Source organism: Pseudorca crassidens, chromosome 16, assembly GCF_039906515.1.
Source record: "Pseudorca crassidens isolate mPseCra1 chromosome 16, mPseCra1.hap1, whole genome shotgun sequence".
Lineage (NCBI taxonomy): Eukaryota > Metazoa > Chordata > Mammalia > Artiodactyla > Delphinidae > Pseudorca > Pseudorca crassidens.
Genome location: NC_090311.1, coordinates 81884394 through 81903948, shown reverse-complemented (window position 1 = coordinate 81903948; position 19555 = coordinate 81884394). Strand labels below are relative to the sequence as shown.

Genomic DNA, 19555 nt, shown 5'->3' with positions numbered 1-19555 from the left:
GCCTTCTGTGTTTTAACTTTGTGTTTAATTATTGGTTTGGTTTTGGTTTGGTTTTTGCAACAGAGAACTTTTAACAAATTTTACAGATTTTAACAAATTTGGCAGAGTGCTTTTATGCTTGTGGGTTGTCCATCTAATTTTGAAACGCCTTCCCCACTACAATCAATCCATCAATTAATTATATCCAGTCAGTGAACTACTTACTACTACTTACAATCAATCAGTCAATCAATTCACCCATGCCTTTTATTTAAAACACATACACACCCCTTTTATTGTTAGGAGTCATATGTTCAATGAAGAAAGTTTGTAAAACACATATAAGCCAAAAGAAAAGAGTCCTAATTGCCAGAGATAGTCACTATGAACATTTTGCCATAGACAGTTCCAGTCTTTAATTCTGTGCAATAATTAATTAAGGCTGTGTTTTGATTATGTCAGGAGCTATAATTGTTAAATATTTGAATTTTATATATATATATATTTTTAAATTAATTAATTTATGGCTGCGTTGGGTCTTCGTTGCTGCGCGCGGGTTCTCTCTAGTTGAAGTGAGCGGGGGCTACTCTTCCTTGCGGTGTGTGGGCTTCTCGTTGCGGTGGCTTCTTTTGTTGCAGAGGATGAGCTCTAGGCGCGCGGGCTTCAGAAGTTGTGGCTCGCAGGCTCTAGAGCGCAGGCTCAGTAGCTGTGGCGCATGGGCTTAGTTGCTCCGCGGCATGTGAGATCTTCCCGGACCAGGGCTCGAACCCGTGTCCCCTGCATTGGCAGGCATATTCTTAACCACTGTGCCACCAGGGAAGTCCTTGAATTATATTTTAAAGCAGCTTTATTGAGGTATAATTGTTATGCCATAAAAATCACTCATTTAAAGTAAGTGATTTTCAGTAAAATGACAGTTGTGCAATCATCACCACAATCCAATTTTAGAACATTTTCATCACCGCAGAAAGAAGCCCTTTCTTTCTATTTGTGTCCATCTGCAGTCACTTTCCACTTTCACCGACCAGCCTAAGGCAACCGCTAATCAACTTCCTGTCTCCATGGATTTGCTTTTTCTGCACATTTCATATACATGGAGTCACACAATATGTGGGCTTTTGTGTTTGGCTTTTTTCACTTAGTATAATGTTTTTGAGGCTCAGTATATCATAAATTGTATCAATACTTCATTGACTTTATTGCTGAATAGTAAGTAGTTCATTGGCTGGATATCACACATTTTGTCCATTTGTCAGTTGATGGACATTTGAGTTTCTTCTGCTTTTCAGCTATTCTGAATTATGCTGCTATGAACATTTGTCCACAAGTTTTTGTGTGGACACGTTTTCATTTCTCCTGGGTGTACAACTAAGAGTGCAATCGCTGGATTGTATGTAAACCCTGTGCTAGCATTTGCATTCTATTTCTTGAGGAGCTTACCAGGACAAATCTGTACCGAAAACCTCCACTGGAAAAAGGAGTCATGAGCTTTGGAGGCCTTTTCACTCTGGCTCCTTTTCCCTGAGTGACAAGACCTGTCTGGAATGATGCCTAAAGTTACAGGACTTTGCTTAGAGCTTAAGGTTACCTTCGAGTCTTACTGTAGCAGAATGTTAAGATGAATTTCTTCCTGTCTGAGTTTTGACTGAGGTACCAATGCAATGGGCATCAAACAACAAAATGAATGTGAGAATGAAACCTACATGGGCAAAATTTAGAAAAGTTCAAGGGTATAAAAGGGGAATCAGAACAGATATTTACACACCTATGTTCATAGCAGCGTTATTCACCATAGCTGAAAAGTGGAAGCAGCCCAAGTGTCCATGGATGGATGAATGGATAAACAAAAGGTGGTCTATCCATACAAGGGAATATTATTCAACCTTAAAAAGGAAGGAAAGGGCTTCCCTGGTGGCGCAGTGGTTGAGAGTCCGCCTGCCGATGCAGGGGACATGGGTTCGTGCCCCGGTCCGGGAGGATCCCACATGCCGCGGAGCGGCTGGGCCCGTGAGCCATGGCCGCTGAGCCTGTGCGTCTGGAGCCTGTGCTCCGCAACAGGAGAGGCCACAACAGTGAGAGGCCCACATAGCGCAAAAAAAAAAAAAAAAAAAAAAAAAGGAAGGAAATTCTGACACACGCTACAACATGGATGAACCTGAAGGACATTACGCTGAGCGAAATAATCCAGACACAAAAGGACTATATGATACTACTTATAAGAGGTACCCAGAGCAGTCAGATTCATAGACACAGAAAACAGAATGGTAGGTGCCAGGGGCTGGGGGGTACGGGGTTGAGGACTTATTGTGAAAGGTACAGAGTTTCAGTTTGGGAAGATGAAAAAATTTTGGAGATGGGTGATGGTGATGGTTGCCCAACAATGTGATTGTACTTAATACAGTTGAACTGTACACCTAAAAATGGTAAAATGTACGTTATGTATATTACGATAATCAAAAAAGAAAAAGGGGGGATCAGAGTGTGTCCAGAGGAGGGGGCTTCATGCCATGCCCTGTCTCCAAATCTGCTCCCACCACCCCGCCCAAGGTTACGGTCAGGAGTTTCATGGGCTCCACGTGTGTTTACTGAAGCTGGAGCCCATTTGGAACAGGGTCTGACACTTCCTAGGAAATGTAGAGGGTGAGAGGCAGGTTCACTACCAGTGGCGGAGTCAGGTCTGTGCTGAGGCCTTGGGAGCTTCAAGGCCAAGGATCCCTGAGTATGTCCTGCTGACCAGAGTGGACCACACAGGGACAGAGCTGTCAGGAGGTGTTTATAAGTCCTGCCCAGGAGAAGCTTCTGGAAAAAGTCTGCAGCTGCATGAAACTGTGTGGAGTGGACAGGGCAGCAGCCTGGGAGAACAGAGTGCAGGATTCAAAGCATGAGAATTAGGTGAGAGGCCTCAGGAATTAAAACAAAAGCTCGTGAAATGGATTCTTGGAAGAAAGAGTTTGCTTTCACTATGTGTCAGGCCCAGAGGACAGGAAGCGACCCACCCGGGGAAAATCCACTCCCCTGCAGGGCGGAGCTCCAGCTGCAGCTGGTGAACGAGCAGAGGAGGTTATCACATCTTCCTCCCCAAATCGCAGGCCTGGCTCAGTTAAGCAAGGGAGAAAGGGAGGACTCTGAACGGGGGCTGAAAGGTTTGTCCATCTCTTACCATGGACACAGATTACTAAACTAACCTTGGCTTTGTGATGTAACAGTGTACAGCCGTCTGTGATTGAAGAGTGAGCAGAGGGGTCATGGGCTCTGGCCATGTCTCCATGCAGAGATGGGGGAAGCTACTTCCATAAATGTATTTTGAAGGCACCATGGGAGACAAAATAAATAAGTAAAATAAAGGTGTGTATTGTATATATGGACCACATCTTCTTTATCCATTCATCTGTCGTTGGACATTTAGGTTGCTTCCATGTCCCGACTATTGTAAATAGTGCTGCAATGAACACTGGGGTGCATGACTCTTTTTGAATTATGGTTTTCTCGGGGTATATGCCCAGTAGTGGGATTGCTAGGTCGTATGGTAGTTCTATTTTTAGTTTTGTAAGGAACCTCCGTACTGTTCTCCATAGTGGCTGTATCAGTTTACATTCCCACCAGCAGTGCAAGAGGGTTCCCTTTTCTCCACACCCTCTCTAGCATTTATTGTTTGTAGATTTTCTGATGATGGCCATTCTGACAGTGTGAGGTGATACCTCACTGTAGTTTTGATTTGCATTTCTCAGCCATAAAAAGGAACGAAACTGGGTCATTTGTAGAGATGTAGATGGACCTTAAGTCTGTCATACAGAATGAAGTAAGTCAGAAAGAGAAAAACAAATATCGTATGTTAACACATATATGTGGAATCAAGAAAAATGGTACAGATGGACCTATTTGCAGGGCAGGAATAGAGACGCAGACATAGAGAACGGACATGTGGACACAGGGCGGGAAGGGGAGGGTGGGACAATCTGGGAGATTAGGATTGACATGCATACACCACCATGTGTAGAATAGATAGCTAGAGGGAAGCTGCTGTATAGCACAGGGAGCTCAGCTCCGTGCTCTGTGATGACCTAGATGGGTGGGATGGGGGGTGGGAGGGAGGGGATATATGTATCAGTACAGCTGATTCACTTCACTGTACAGCAGAAACTAACACAACATTGTAAAGCAATTATAGTCCAATTAAAAAAAAAAAAGGTGTGTATTAACTTTGCTACAAATCCTGGTTGTATGCCCAGTCTTTTTTCCCTCCAAATATATCTTGGTTTTTTTTAGTTATGTATTTTCGTTTATTAAATGATTTAAAGCACAATAAAAAGAACATCATTTTCAAACCTACTGCGCTTGGCCCAAAAACCAATTATGTTTTTGTCTATGGTATGTAGATTTTAAAGGCTTTATTTAGAGTCAGTGACAAATGTGCCATCTATATGTGATAAGATATAAAATGTTTACCTTAAATAGGAAGGTGCTGTAATGTCCCCTTCTCCTTCAACATAATCATATTACAAATTCCCATCTCTTTTTTTTGGGGTCATTTTTTTTAACATCTTTATTGGAGTATAATTGCTTTACAATGATGTGTTAGTTTCTGTTTTATAACAAAGTGAATCAGCTATACATATACATATATCCCCGTATCCCCTCCCTCTTGCGTCTCCCTCCCACCCTCCCTATCCCACCCCTCTAGGTGGTCACAAAGCACTGAGCTGATCTCCCTGTGCTATGCGGTTGCTTCCCACTAGCTATCTGTTTTACATTTGGTAGTGTATATATGTCCATGCCACTCTCTCACTTCATCTCAGCTTACCTTTCCCCCTCCCCGTGTCCTCAAGTCCATTCTCTACATCTGCATCTTTATTCCTGTCCTGCCCCTAGGTTCTTCAGAACGATTTTTTTTTTTTTAGATTCCATATATATGTGTTAGCATACGTTATTTGTTTTTCTCTTTCTGACTTACTTCACTCTGTATGACACACTCTAGGTCCACCCACCTCACTACAAAAACTCAATATTGTTTCTTTTTATGGCTGAGTAATATTCCATTGTACATATGTGCCACATCTTCTTTATCCATTCACCTGTCAATGGACATTTAGGTTGCTTCCATGTCCTGGCTATTGTAAATAGAGCTGCAATGAACATGGTGGTACATGACTCTTTCTGAATTATGGTTTTCTCAGGGTATATGCCCAGTAGTGGGATTGCTGGATCATATGGTAGTTCTATTTTTAGTTTTCTAAGGAACCTCCATACCGTTCTCCACAGTGGCTGTATCAATTTACATTCCCGCCAGCAGTTTAGGAGGGTTCCCTTTTCTCCACACCCTCTCCAGCATTTATTGTTTGTAGATTTTTTGATGATGGCCATTCTGACTGGTGTGAGATGATCTCTCATTGTAGTTTTGATTTGCATTTCTCTAATGATTAATGATGTTGAGCATTCTTTCATGTATCTGTTGGCACTCTGTATATCTTCTTTGGAGCAATGTCTATTTAGGTCTTCTGCCCATTTTTGGATTGGGTTGTTTGTTTTTTGGATATTGAGCTGCATGAGCTGCTTGTAAATTTTCCTCCAAATATATCTTCATATCTATTTTCTACATAAGAGCATTCACTGCAAAGCCTCTATCAAGACTTACATTACAGTCGTGCACGTGCTTTCACTTGTGTATGGGAAGTAATCTGGAGTGAGAGTCAGAAATCGTCTGTCTCACAGGCTCAGTCTTCTCGTTGGGGGGACAAAAAGGAATAACAATACACTGCTTGCCATGTCACAAGACGATTATAAAGATTAAATAATATAAACAGCAGAGGGCTGTTTTGGGGGGAGGTAGAGGGAATAAAGTCCATGTTTATACTTCTAAAAATTGTTAAAGTACATTTCTTAATGGTTGAGCTGCCTTTCCTTTCTTTATTTGCTTTGTACATAATATAGTCCCGAAAAAATGGATCACTTAATATTTTGGCACAAACATAGCCTTTCTTAGTCAAGGTTCAAACAGCAAAAACCATTTGGACGTATTTTAATCAAGAAAGGGAAGTGTAGAAGGCTGGGGAAGGACAGCTGGGTTCCCGGCACTGAGACCTGGAGAACAGGAGGACATCGGGGGCTCTCAGACCTTGCCGGCTCCATCTTTTAGTGCCAGCCACACACAGAGAATCACAATTCCAGATTCCCAAGGAAAGAACTGGTGTCAGGGAGGGAGGTTCCTTAACACAGGCAGGGCCGCCAGGAGCTCAGCTGTGGGCTGTTGGGGACGCGCCAGAGAAGGGTCATCATTGGGACTTCCCTGGCGGTCCAGTGGTTAAGCTTCGCCTTCCAATGCAGGGGGTGCGAGTTCGATCCCTGGTCGGGGAACTAAGATCCCACATGCTTCTCGGCCAAAAAACCAAAATATAAAACAGAAGACATATTGTAACAAATTCAATGAAGACTTTTAAAAAAAATAAAGCTTTCAGCATAAATGCACCAGAATGTTAAAAAAAAAAAAGTTCATCGTGTGCTGGGTCCACTCTAAAGGAACATCGCCAATTGGCTGCTTGGAAATGAGGCTCCAGTGAAGGCTTCCTGCTTATCCACCAAAACCCCACCACCCCCTACACGTGGGCTTTGTGAATAAACTTCCATAATAGCAAAAGCAAAAAAGGTATTACAATTTCTCGATCTTTCCTGAATTCAGGACAATAGGCCAGAAATTTAGTATTCGGGTGAGTTATGATCTGAGTCCTTGCTCAAGGATGAATGGCCTGTGAGCATTCTGCAGCATTTTGAGAAACTCCAGAATGAAATTCTAGAATCTCTCCCCTGACGACTAAGAGGACAATGGATGCCTGCTGAGCAGACTCATTTTAATTTTTGCAGACCTTGTACATTTTGGAACTTTAGATATATTCCCATGAGAAGACATAAAACTGGACCAAAAAAAAATTTTTTTAAACCTCTCTGTTTTAGATAACTCCACGATATGTAAGTCACATTCTCTGGGGGAAAGACTCAGAAGCCCACCCAGTTTTCTTTGTTTTTTTTATTTTTTAATTTTTGGCTGAGTTGTGTCTTTGTTGCGATGCGCGGACTTCTCACTGAAGTGGCTTCTCTTGTTGCGCAGCACGGGCTCTAAGTGCATGGGCTTCAGTAGCTGTGGCTCGTGGGCTCTAGAGCACAGGCTCAGTAGTTGTGGCTCGCGGGCTCTAGAGTGCAGGCTCAGTAGTTGTGGCGCACGGGCTTAGTTGCTCCGCGGCATGTGGGATCTTCCCGGACCAGGGCTCGAACCCATGTCCCCTGCATTGGCAGGCGGCTTCCTTAACCACTGAGCCACCAGGGAAGCCCCCCCCCCCCCCCCCCCCCCCGTTAGGTGCGCTGCAGGGGCCCCAGTAAAGCCTCGCCTGAATTTCTTGTCTGGCCTCTAGTTAATTTCTATCGACTGGGGGAGGCCAGGAACCCTGGTCATTATCAGTTCCTTCTAAACAGTGAAATTTGCCACTTCTCCTACCTTCTGCACACTGTGAGATTCTGTAGGGTCAGAAGCTTGTGTCTGGGCACCAGCCAGGAAACAGATCTCTCTGTTGGGCTTTTTCAGCCTCTGCTGCCCCTTGGTCTTTGTGGAGGTCCTGGGATTGCAGGTCTGGAGCTAGTCCTGGGAAGCTCAGTTTCCTTGCCAAAATACATGCAAATAACAACTAGAAGTGGACCACTTTTCCTTTTTTTCCTAAAGTATGAATTTGAGTGTGACTCATCCTCCCATACAAACATTGGCATAAGTGACTTATTTTCACCTTGGGGGAGCGTGCTCTAGCCTCTGACTGCCGTGAGAGCCCGGATCCTTCCGCGGGTAACCCAGCTCCTTACCTTGCCCAGGAAGGACATTTGTATATGTATAAACATTTTGTTACAGATTGAAAATGTTCAGTAAACACTGTGGTGGCAGAGTTGAGAGCAAATTTATATTACTGTGGTTTCAAAATAAATAAAATATACTTTAATTAGTAAAGGAAAATGTAATAATTCTGTTAAAATAAGTTTTACTGCTATAGCAACGATAAAACAGAAAGACAACAAATAAAAGATAACCGTAGTGTGACACTATATCACGTCGTTTGTACCTGACATGAGATTGGGGTTGAGAGGTTGAATTCTTAGTGATTGTTAGGAAAACACAGGGCTTCGCTCAACTTCTGGGTCTTACGATTGGCATACTGTTATGGAGAAACATTATCTTGCTTATTTTGCTTTGCCTTTTGGTGAGCTTAATTATATTCATGCCTAAAAAATTTGTGAACCTACAATGCATTATTTATCATTTTTCATGTCTTCAAAATGACTTTCACTATAGATAATAATCTAAGAAATTAATATGTAATAATTAACTATTAATCATTGGATATTTATGTATTTCCACGGCTTCCTTTTCCTTTTATAATATTTTGCCTCTACTGAAATATTTTCTTGCAATAAATTTTGGGAAGTAAGATTCTTGGGTTAAAGACTTGTTCATATTTATTTATTTTTCTTCTTTAAGCATTATTTTCTCTTTTACTTGCTTGACTGTTTTTGTTCCCAATATTTTTTTAGAATCATGAAATATTTGGGTTATAAAGAAATGTATACAGAATGTTCTCATTTCGTTTATCTTTGAGACCTCTTCCCCTGTTTGTTTAGGCACTGTGTTAGCTTAAGGAACATCTAATGAATGGAAAATTACTCCTTCAGTGCTTTAGGAATGTGGTTTTGAGATCAAGTCAAAGCAACAGGTCTTTATTGAGCATTTACTATGTACAGTGAACACAGACCAATGTGCAAAAGAGATTCTGGAAACTTTGACTTGAATTAACTCACTTTCTCCACTAGTCCAGAGGCTGTTGTTTGGAAGTTTCCTTCCTCCTGGGCCAGAGGTGGCCCTGCACTGAGAGCTAGTCTCTTACGAGTGGCACCTTCTCTTTGGTAGGATGGGGGCGGGGGCATGCAGGCCATCATCTGTACAGAGCCATACCAACATCTGGACATGCTGCACGTGATAGAGCGTGCCTGTCTCATCCTTTCACGTTGAAAGATCTGCCTTCACAGCCTTGTCGGGCTCTCAGGGCAGGTGAGATGTAGGTTCTCTCATCTCCATTTGTGCAAAGTCTGAAATGGCCCCGGGACAACCTAAAGCAAGGGGTCTGGAGGAGGGGAAGTTGGATATATCAGGAGAGGACGCTGGAAAAATTCTTTCTCACATGGGCTTCTTAAAGGAGCAATCGTGAGGGCAGTACGTCGTATGCATTTTCGGTCGACTTCCACCACCTAGTGGTCATTTCTGAGAAGCTCTTTTCCCCTTTATTTATTTTAAAAACTTTTGATGTGTGCCAAGACATTCGTATCTCTCCATCCATGTTTTCTTTAATAATGTTAAGAGCAAAATAACACAGTACCACAAAGGGAAGTAACCATCACAAGCCCTAACACTCAGAGGTGCTCTGAGAGGGTTCTCGGGGCAGGCACACGTGTTTTAGTCTGTCCTTTCTATACTATAATATTTGGATTTTGACTGTCATGTGTGTATGATACTTTTATCATATGCGATTTAAGTTTTTAAATTGAAAAAACTTTTGGTCAAAATATAAATGAGAGAGCTCAACAAAAAGAAGACAAACAGCCCAATTTATAAATGGGCCAAAGACCTTAACAGCCACTTCACCAAAGATGGCAAACAAGCATACAAAAGATGCTCCCCGTAATATGGGGAAAATGCAAATTAAGGTGAGATACTACTACAGATCTATTAGAATGGTGAAAATTTAACACTGTGACAACACCAAATGCTGGAGAGAATGTGGAGCAAAAGGAACTCTCGTTCATTGCTATGGTAACGCAAAATGGTGTAGGCACTTTGGAAGACAGTTCAGTGATTTCTTATAAAACTAAATATAGTCTTACCATGTGATCCAGCACTTGCATTTGTTCCTTGGTTAAATACCAAGGAGTTGAGAACTATGTTCACATAAAAACCTGCTTATGGATGTATATAGCAGCCTTATTAATTATTTTTATTTATTTTAATTTATCTATTTTATTTATTTAATTTTTGGCTGTGTTGGGTCTTCGAAGCTGCACGCGGGCTTTCTCTAGTTGCGGTGAGCGGGGGCTACTCTTCGCTGCAGTGCGCGGGCTTCTCATTGTGGTGGCGTCTCTTGTTGTGAAGCACGGGCTCTAGGCACATGGGCTTCAGTAGTTGTGGCATGCGGGCTCAGTAGTTGTGGCGTGCAGGCTTAGTTGCTCCGCGGCATGTGGGATCTTCCCGGACCAGGGATCGAACCCGTGTCCCCTGCATTGGCAAGCGGATTCTTAACCACTGTGCCACCAGGGAAGTCCCATTAATTACTTTTGTGTGTGTGTGTGTGTGTGGTATGCGGGCCTCTCACTGCTGTGGCCTCTCCCGTTGCGGAGCACAGGCTCCGGACGCGTAGGCCCAGCGGCCATGGCTCACGGGCCCAACTGTTCTGCGGCATGTGGGATCTTCCCTGACCGGAGCACGAACCCATGTCCCCTGCATCGGCAGGTGGACTCTCAACCACTGTGCCACCAGGGAAGCCCTCCATTAATTACTTTTAATTACCAAAAATTTGGAAGCAACAAGGATGTCCTTCAGTAGGTGAATGGATTAAGAAACTGGTACATCCAGAGAATGGAATATTATTCACTATTATCATTATTCAATATTATCATTATCATGATAAAAAGGCAAGAGTCATGAAAAGACATGGAGGAACCTACAATGAGTATTACTAAATGAGAGAAGTTAATCTGAAAATGCTATTTATACATGCTGTGTAGCATAGATTCCAACTCTATGACACTCTGGAAAAGGCAAAACTATGGAGACAGTAAAAAGATCAGTTGTTGCCAGTGGAGATGCATAGGAAGAGCACAGAGGATTTTTAGGGCAGTGAAACTGTTCAGTATGATACTGTGATGATGGATACATTTGTCCAAACCCATACATTGTACAACACCAAGAGTGAACCCTAACGTAAACCATGCAGTCTGGGTGATGATGATGTATCAGTGTAGGTTCACTGATTGTAAGAAATGTAACACTCTGGTGGGGGGGTGTTGATACTGGCGGAAGCTGTGCATGCGTGTGGGGAGGGGTATATGGGAACTGCTGTGAACCTAAAATTGCCCTGAAAAAAATACAGTTAAAAAAAATATATAAATAGGGGACATTTTGAGGAAGAATACAGTTTGGCAATTAGGGCAAAAGGAGTATTAAATATGAATGTGGAAAACGGTTAAAAAGAAAAACACTTAAACTGATTATTTTTCAGATAACCTTCGTATAACATGAAAAATAAACATTACTTAAAAATTCAGGGCTTCCCTGGTGGCACAGTGGTTAACAATACGCCTGCCAATGCAGGGGTCACGGGTTCGAGCCCTGGTCCGGAGAGATCCCACATGCCACGGAGCAACTAAGCCTGCGAGCCGCAACTACTGAGCCTGCGAACCACAACTACTGAAGCTTGCACGCCACAACTACTGAAGCCCACAGGCCTAGAGCCTGTGCTCTGCAACAAGAGAAGCCACAGCAATGAGAAGCCTGTGCACCGCAATGAAGAGTAGCCCCCGCTCGCCACAACTAGAGAAAGCCCGCGCGCAAGAACGAAGACCCAACGCAGCCAAAAATAAATAAATAAAATAAGTAAGTAAATAAATAAAAAGAATCTGAATTTTCCGATGTGGGGTCAGAGTCGCACAACTCATCATCATAGGAACATCACCATTTATAAACAAAACATTAGTGAAATCAGTAGAATTTTCTTTGCTTGAAATACCTGTTGCTAAAAGAGCAGGTTGTTTTTGTAAAATGAATATTGTATTTCTGAAACTCAGAGGAAGCCTGGAGCAAACCTCCTGGTTCAACAGAGGGTCTTTCTGTTGCGCAGGTTCTGGTGTCTCACCAGCTGAGTTCTCGTCTTGGCTGTGACTCCATCTTTGTGATCTAGGACCAGAAATAGGCCCCTCAGCCCCGATTTCCTGGTGGGTTAGTCTGCTAGGGCTGCCATAACAAGTTCCACAGACTGGGTGGCTTAAACAGCAGACATTTATTTCCTCACGGGGTGCAGGTTTGGAAGTCCAAGACCAAGGTGTCGGCAGGGTTGCTTTCTTCTGAGGCTTCTTCCCCTTGGCTTGCAGATGACTGTCTTCTCCTTGTGTCTCTTCGCATCCCCTTCTTTCTGTGTGCATCCATGTCCAAATCCCCTCTAACAGGGACACCAGTCATGCTGGATCAGGGCCTACCCGAATGACCTCATTTTACCTTAATTACCTCTTAAAGGTCCCTTCTCCAAATACAGTCACATTCTGTGGTTAGAACTTCAGCATACAGATTTTGGTTGGGGGACACAGCTCAGCCTATGACACCTGGTTCGGGAGCGTAGCTGGGGATTCCCGCCCTGCAGCGTCGTGCGGCTGTGAGGTCACGTTTAGAAAGCTCCCGGTGCGATGCCGGGCACGCCCCCCGGCACACCACACAGTAGACGCTCAGTGAGCGAGCTGTTGCTTCTACTTCTTAAGTCTGGATACGGAATGTCAGATTTTCTTAAAGCGAGAGGCACCTATGACAGAATCTGGGGTTTTCGATATCGGGTCAGAATGCCATTCATTCAGTTAGGCTCTTGCATGATCATACTGCTTACACACTGCACACGTAACCCCCCTTTAACGCGATACCCTCTGATAGCCTCTTTCCTGATATCCGTCCTGCTTCACCTTTCACACCAAAACACTGCATGCACTAAACCCGCCACTTCGGGGAATGCTCCCTGACTGATCTTTCTGGTTCCAATTCCTCTGGTCCCTCCAGTTCCCCCGAGGCAGGAAGCCAGCATGGGTTCTGGAGTCCCACGGTGTCCATCTCCATTGCTTACATCCTGTGTGTGGGCGTGGCATTCAGCCTCTGTAAAATGGGGGTAGTACTGTACGTAATCTGCAGGTGTGTTGTGAGAACCAAATAAAATGCCAAAATAAAGCCCTTAGCATTATGGCAAGAAGCCATTTAGGTAAGCTCTTCATTTCTGTCAGCTTTTCTTATTCTTTTTTTTTTCCTTTTAAAATATTTATTTATTTATTTTATTCTGGTTGTGCAGGGTCTTAGTTGCGGCACGCAGACTCTTAGTTGCGGCATGCATGCGGGATCTAGTTCCCCGACCAGGGATGGAACCCGGGCCCCCTGCGCTGGGAGCACGGAGTCTTAGCCACTGGGCCACCAGGGAAGTCCCTCTTATTCTTTCTGTTTGCCTCCCTATACCTGTTGCTCTCCGGGTGTCTAGTTATAAGAGGAGCATCTTCTCAGTTGGCCCGTCTAGACTATTGCAGTTAATGGGCTCCCCTGTGGTATTGATGGGAAAGGACAGCTGGGTGACTAATGGCACCTACCTGCTCCAGCCCCCATCCAGTGTGGGAGGAACCCAGCCTGCACGCCTTTCCCTGTCTCCTGGGCTTGCTGGGCTTTCTCACCTCGTCTCCCCTCTCCTATGCCTCACCCCAGCAATCCCATCATCTTTCTTTTCCTCTCTTTAATGGCTCTTTGTTTTATCTCTTTCCTCTCTGCCGTTTTTTAAAAAATTTAAATTATTTACTTATTTATGGCTGTGTTGGGTCTTCGTTGCTGTGCACAGGCTTTCTCTAGTTGCGGCGAGCGGGGGCTACTCTTCGTTGCGGTGCACAGGCTTCTCATCGCGGTGGCTCCTCTTGATTTGGAGCACAGGCTCTAGGTGAGTGGGTTTCGGGCGCACGGGCTTCAGTAGTTGTGGCTTGCGGGCTCTAGAGCTCAGGCTCAGTAGTTGTGGCGCACGGGCTTAGATGCTCCGCGTCATGTGGGATCTTCCCAGACCAGGGCTCGAACCCGTGACCCCTGCACTGGCAGACGGATTCTTAACCACTGCCCCACCAGGGAAGTCCCCTCTCTGCCTGTTTATAAACATGTTTACTCTATCCTGAAAGAACCTTCTCTTTTTCCTGCTTCCCACTGAAGTTTCCTTCCCTAAACGTTCCCTCCCTTCTCTGCAACACTTCTGCAAAGAGGAGGCTGTACATCTGGCTTTTGTTTCCTGCACCAGGATCTCCAAGAAATGCTCCCCCAAGCCATCTTCTCTCCCGTCCTCATGCTTGTTCGGGCTTCAGTAGATGTGGCTCATGGGCTCAGTAGTTGTGGCTCGCGGGCTCTAGAGCACAGGCTCAGTAGTTGTGGCACATGGGCTCTAGATTGCAGGCTCAGTAGTTGTGGCTCGTGGGCTCAGTAGTTGTGGCTCATGCGCTCTAGAGCGCAGGCTCAGTAGTTGTGGCGCACGGGCTTAGTTGCTCCATGGCATGTGGGATCCTCCTGGACCAGGGCTCAAACCCATGTCCCCTGCACCGGCAGGCAGATTCTTAACCACTGTGCCACCAGGGAAGGCCCTGTCCATGTCTCTTTCTTGCTATAAACAGTCGGGTCTAAATCATACTGTGCGTCTTTGAGTGTTGCTTGAGAAGAACAATTGCCAAGGACGGTGGCTCCTGAAGCCCCAGGACGTAAGAAGATCACCAGCTGGGCACAGGGAGGCAGCTCCTCCTGCCACGCTGCTCAGATGACGGGACCCCGGAGCAGCAGATTCCAGCCATCTGTCAAGGCGTCTGGCTCCTGCTCTGGGAGGCGGCTCAGATTCCAAGCTGACAGCACACCTCTGACGCAGGCATGAACCTCAGGCTCTCAGGCATCCTGAGGACGATGAAACAGGACGTTCTCCCGGTGTGGCCCTGACACTCACGCATCCTCCATCACCACTGGACCGGCGGGATGCGGAAATTCCACCTCTGCTCACTCCACGTGCCACCACCGCCAAATGGTCGCTGTTGTCTTTTCTCAGACTGGCAGTCAGCTGGTCTTCTCGCCTCCCTCCTTGGCCCTCATTTCCTCCTCTCCATCTCCCCCGCGTTAGGATTAAAAACGACACACTGGTTTAACTTTATTTAGATACGTGCAGTGCTTGACAGCTCTCGAGCCAAGTTTACAGAGTTATTCTTCGTCGGTCCTCACTGAAGGAACTCTCGTGGTCCTAGAATTTCAAATGCAGAGAATTAGAAGAGGTGGAAGGAATGATTGCACGTGGTGCCTGAACCGCATGGCTGCAGGCCTACTTACCTGCTGCCTCATTGCATGCCCTGTTTGTTTTGCGTGGGCCAATCTTGTCTATTCAGCAACCTGTTGACAAATTTTTAATTGATGGACTTCATTTTTTTAAAGAGCAGTTTCAGGTTTGCAGAAAAATTGAGTTGAAAGTATAGAGTTCTTATATACTCCTCCCCGACCCCCACCCTCACACAACACTTCCCCCTCTTATTAAACATCTTGCATTTGTTACAATTGGTGAGCCAGTATTCCTACATTATTATTACCCCAAATCCATAGTTTATATTAAGGTTCACTCTTCTTTTAAAAAAAAGTTTATTTATTTATTTTGGCTGTGCCGGGTCTTAGTTGCGGCACGCGGGATCTTTTTCTTTCTTTTTTTTAGTTGTGGCATGTGAACTCTTAGTTGCGGCACACGCACGTGGGATCTAGCTCCCCGCCCAGGGATCAAACCCAGGCCCCCTGCATTGGGAGGTCGGAGTCTTACCCACTGGACCACCCAGGAAGTCCCAGGGTTCATTCTTCATACTGTATATCTTATGCGTTTTGCCAAATGCATAGTGACATGTATCCACCACTACAGTGTCACGCAGAGTAGTTTCACTGCCCTAAAATCCCCTCGTGCTCCATCTATCCATCCCTCTCCCCCTTCCCCCATCCCCAGGCTGCCTGTGAAATTTTCTGTCCTCTACAGGGCCCAGCACTGGGCTGTGTACCCAGGAGGTGCTAATTACACCCACATTGGCTGGTTAGCGGCAACAGTAAACCATGGATTGAGTGTCTGTGTGGCTATCAGTACACACTCTTGTGTGCACAGGCATTGCTTCTGGGACCACAGTCTCTAGCAAATCATGGGATGGTCTCAGCTTTTCATGAGCAAGAAGGTGGGAAGCCACTGGATTAGGACAAAATCTTCTTGATGGAGAAAGTGCTTCAGTCAGCATCTTTAGGGAAGGGCTGTGGTCTGAGCTCGGCGTGCTGTTTAAAGGGCCCATGGAAAAAACCAGTCAGAGGAGCTCCTGGCATTGGCCCTGGGCCAGAGGAGGAGCTGGATTGTCAACAAGCTGCCGTGTTTCAGCGTGGGCTCTGGCAGGTACCCAGGGCCCTCGGGTGGCTCCTGGCAGATGTGACAGGAGTGAAGCAAAGCCTCTTTCGAAAGCAGCAGTGAAATTCAGCACCAGTCCGCCCCCCCCCCCCCCCCCCCCCCCCCCCCCGTACCAGTAACTCACTCCGGGTCATTTCCTGGAACGGCAGGTAAAGACAATAGGCGCGTTTGATTTGGGGGGATGACTTCCTTTGAAGAATGAATGGATGGAGATGTCTTGCTAATAAGATGGTCAAGTCTCCTTAAGATGCTTCATGTGAACTTCTACTGGACCGTCTCATTTCTCAGTTGGGGTAGTGAAATGAGTAACAGCAGAATAGGCAAAAGGAAGGTAGGAAGTAGCAATGATCGACCCCTATTACGTGCCACCCACTTCAAATAAGTTATTTCCTTAGAGTCCGTTCTTGTAAATATGCATGAATGGGAGGAGTCTTTCACACAGATAATTTCCAAAATGTCTACTTGGTTGTAGCATTCACATTTAGTTGCTTGCATAGAAGGTAGGCAGCTGCAGAGTTATCGATTCCACGTGAACCAGGATGGTCATAAAGCTGCTGTCGCTCTCTAAGCAAACCCCAGTGGGTGGGAGGGCGTGGGTGGCCAAGGAGCAGGGAAAATCCTTGGTGAAACTGGAAACAATTCCCAAGTGATCACCACCAGCTCCGTAGCCCTCCTCCTCCCGGGAACCTTGTCTACACTGCAGGCAGCCAGGACTCTCACACTGTGACACAGCCTGAGTCTGTCCCTCTTCTCATCCTCTCCCCAGGGAAATCGTTGTAGAGGTGCCTCACCACTGTGGTCCTTGGGCAGGTATAGTTCTCAATCAAATCATGTACTGAAGGGTTAAGAGCCTAGACACTAAACAGGTCCTAAGAGAGTAAAACAGGAAGTTGCTTAATATTGCCTCAAGGTTCTATTAATTTCACACGGGATGTTATCAGACCTCTACATTTCCCTACGTACTACGTATGCATACTATACACACTTGGGTTCAGACTTCACACTTCTGGGTTTCTAGAAGGCCAGGTGAACATTAATGACTAACTGGTCTTGGAGAAAGCACAGAAAGCTAGTTGGAGTCAAAGCAAGAGAAGCAGAGGTGGCTTTTTTTCTCTTTTCTGCTCTGGGGGAAGGGAAATGGGAATCATATCCTCAGAGGTTTCATGCCAGAGACTTTGAGATGCCAACCTATTGAGAAGAGAGCGTTGGGTAACAAAAGTCCTCAAAATCCCACCAAGATGATCAAAGCAACAGTTTCTTAGCCATCCTCCCCTGGCCCTGTGCAGGGTAGCTGAGACTCAGACACCTGAAGAACAGTCTGGAACCCAGGTGACACCTCATGCTCTGTGTTCCACATCAGTGGGCTAACGGTTTATCCATTAATAAAAAAAATACATCTCCTCAATGGATTCATATTTCTTTCAAAATCAGTTATATACATTATTTTAAAACTATAAAACCCCTGAAACAGAAATTAAAAAAGAATGAGATACATGGTATTTAAAAAATAATTTTAAAAACGTATATAATAGATCGAGATTTGGCTTCATATAAGAAAAAGGTAAACTGATAGTAGCACAAACAACATAACAGTTTTTCCTCTGTCACATAAAGGAAGGCAGTCCAGGGGTGGTCTGGCAATTCCACAAGGTTGTCAAGGAACCAGACTAATTCCATTTCTCTGCTTTGCCATTCCTAGGCTGTGGCTCTTGTTTGCTTGGTCCAGAATGGCTTCCAGAGCTCCAGCCATCGTATCCACAATTCAGGATGCAGGGTGGATGAAAGGAAGAAGGCTCTTCCCTTTCCTTTCAAGAAAATCTGCTTGAAGTCCCATAAAGCACTGCGAGACCAGACTGGAAGCTGTTTTAACCTTCTCATTCCAACCCAGAGCAAGGAGTCCTCCGAGGGAGGCTCTACCTGCGAAACATCCTCCACCAGTGCTGCCAGGAGACTGTTCTGGTGTGCTTTTGCTATGGCCAAGACTGTGCCTTCATTCCTGGAGGAATGCCTTGCTAAATACTAGAACACGTTTAGTTAGAATTTGGGGGACTCCGCACTATTGAAGAAGGTGAGTATTGTTGGTGACAGTCTGAAGGTGGCTCCCAGCTCCAGAATCATCATCTGAGACATCACGTCGCCATCCAGGTAATGGTCTTTGGTGTGCTAGGCTGTCCTGTGGCAACAAATGACGCCCAAATCCAAAGAGCTTAATTCAGTGTAAGTTTTTTCCTTGTTCATGCTACCTGTTCTGTGGGGTCTACAGGGGGGACTCTTGTAATGGAGTCACCTTGGGACCGAGGCTAACAGAAGCTTCACTTCAAGACAGGCTCCCATTATCCAGGGTGCTACCCCAGACAAGAGGCCACTGGTTTTGACTGCTTCTACCCAGATGCGACACGTGGCACCTCTGCTCAACATTCCATTGACCAAACAAGTCACTTGGCCACACTGGCTTCCAAGGGGCTGGGAAGGGACTCCCACTGGGTGCCCGGAAGGCAGCTCAGCACCATTTGGGGAATGCCACCGCGAGTACTACTAGCTTAATTCTACTCCCAGCTATGTGCCAGTTTTGTCCTCCGAAAGTCCAAACCTGAAGTTCAAAACTTTATGAACAGGGCTTCCCTGGTGGCGCAGTGGTTGAGAATCTGCCTGTCAATGCAGGGGACACGGGTTCGAGCCCTGGTCTGGGAGGATCCTACATGCCGCGGAGCAACTAGGCCCGTGAGACACAACTACTGAGCCTGCACGTCTGGAGCCTGTGCTCCGCAACAAGAGAGGCCGTGACAGTGAGAGTCCCGCGCACCGCGATGAAGAGTGGCCCCCGCTTGCCACAACTAGAGAAAGCCCTCGCACAGAAACGAAGACCCAACACAGCAAAAATAAATAAATAAATTAAAAACAAACAAACAAACAAAAAAACCTTTATGAACAGTTTTGTACCTGAAAAATAGGCAAACACTTTCATCACATGAAGCCTAATTATTGATATATTCATGGACTTATTGTTGTAAATTGTGCATCACACGTAAAAGAGAGGCTCTCTGGGCTCCTGAGCTCAGACATTAGTCTCATTACTTGACCCCTAAGAGACCACTCGGAGGCTGGTCCTACCTACCATGGAAGTTTCACTGGGTCAAGGCGAAATGAGAACAAAAAAGCCAGGATAAAGTAATGAATTTTTCCAAAAGCAAAAATTCATTCCATTTAAGGGAGTGCCCTGTATTCTGATATCATGTCTTTATTTTTTTTTGAGGCTAAAAAGGCTTTTCTTTATGAAATAATGGGGAGGGAAGTTGGCGAAAGTTTTTTGAAAAATAAACTTCCTTAAAATA

At 45.2% G+C, this 19555-nt stretch overlaps 1 long non-coding RNA gene across 1 annotated transcript in view; it reads left to right on the top strand.

The window, feature by feature from the left end:
- Window positions 1-19555, top strand: part of LOC137209422 (uncharacterized) — a 32187-nt gene extending 12632 nt beyond the window's left edge. The window contains exon 3 of the long non-coding RNA XR_010936055.1: window positions 17923-19555. This is a non-coding gene — a long non-coding RNA (uncharacterized lncRNA). The remainder of the gene's footprint in view (window positions 1-17922) is intronic.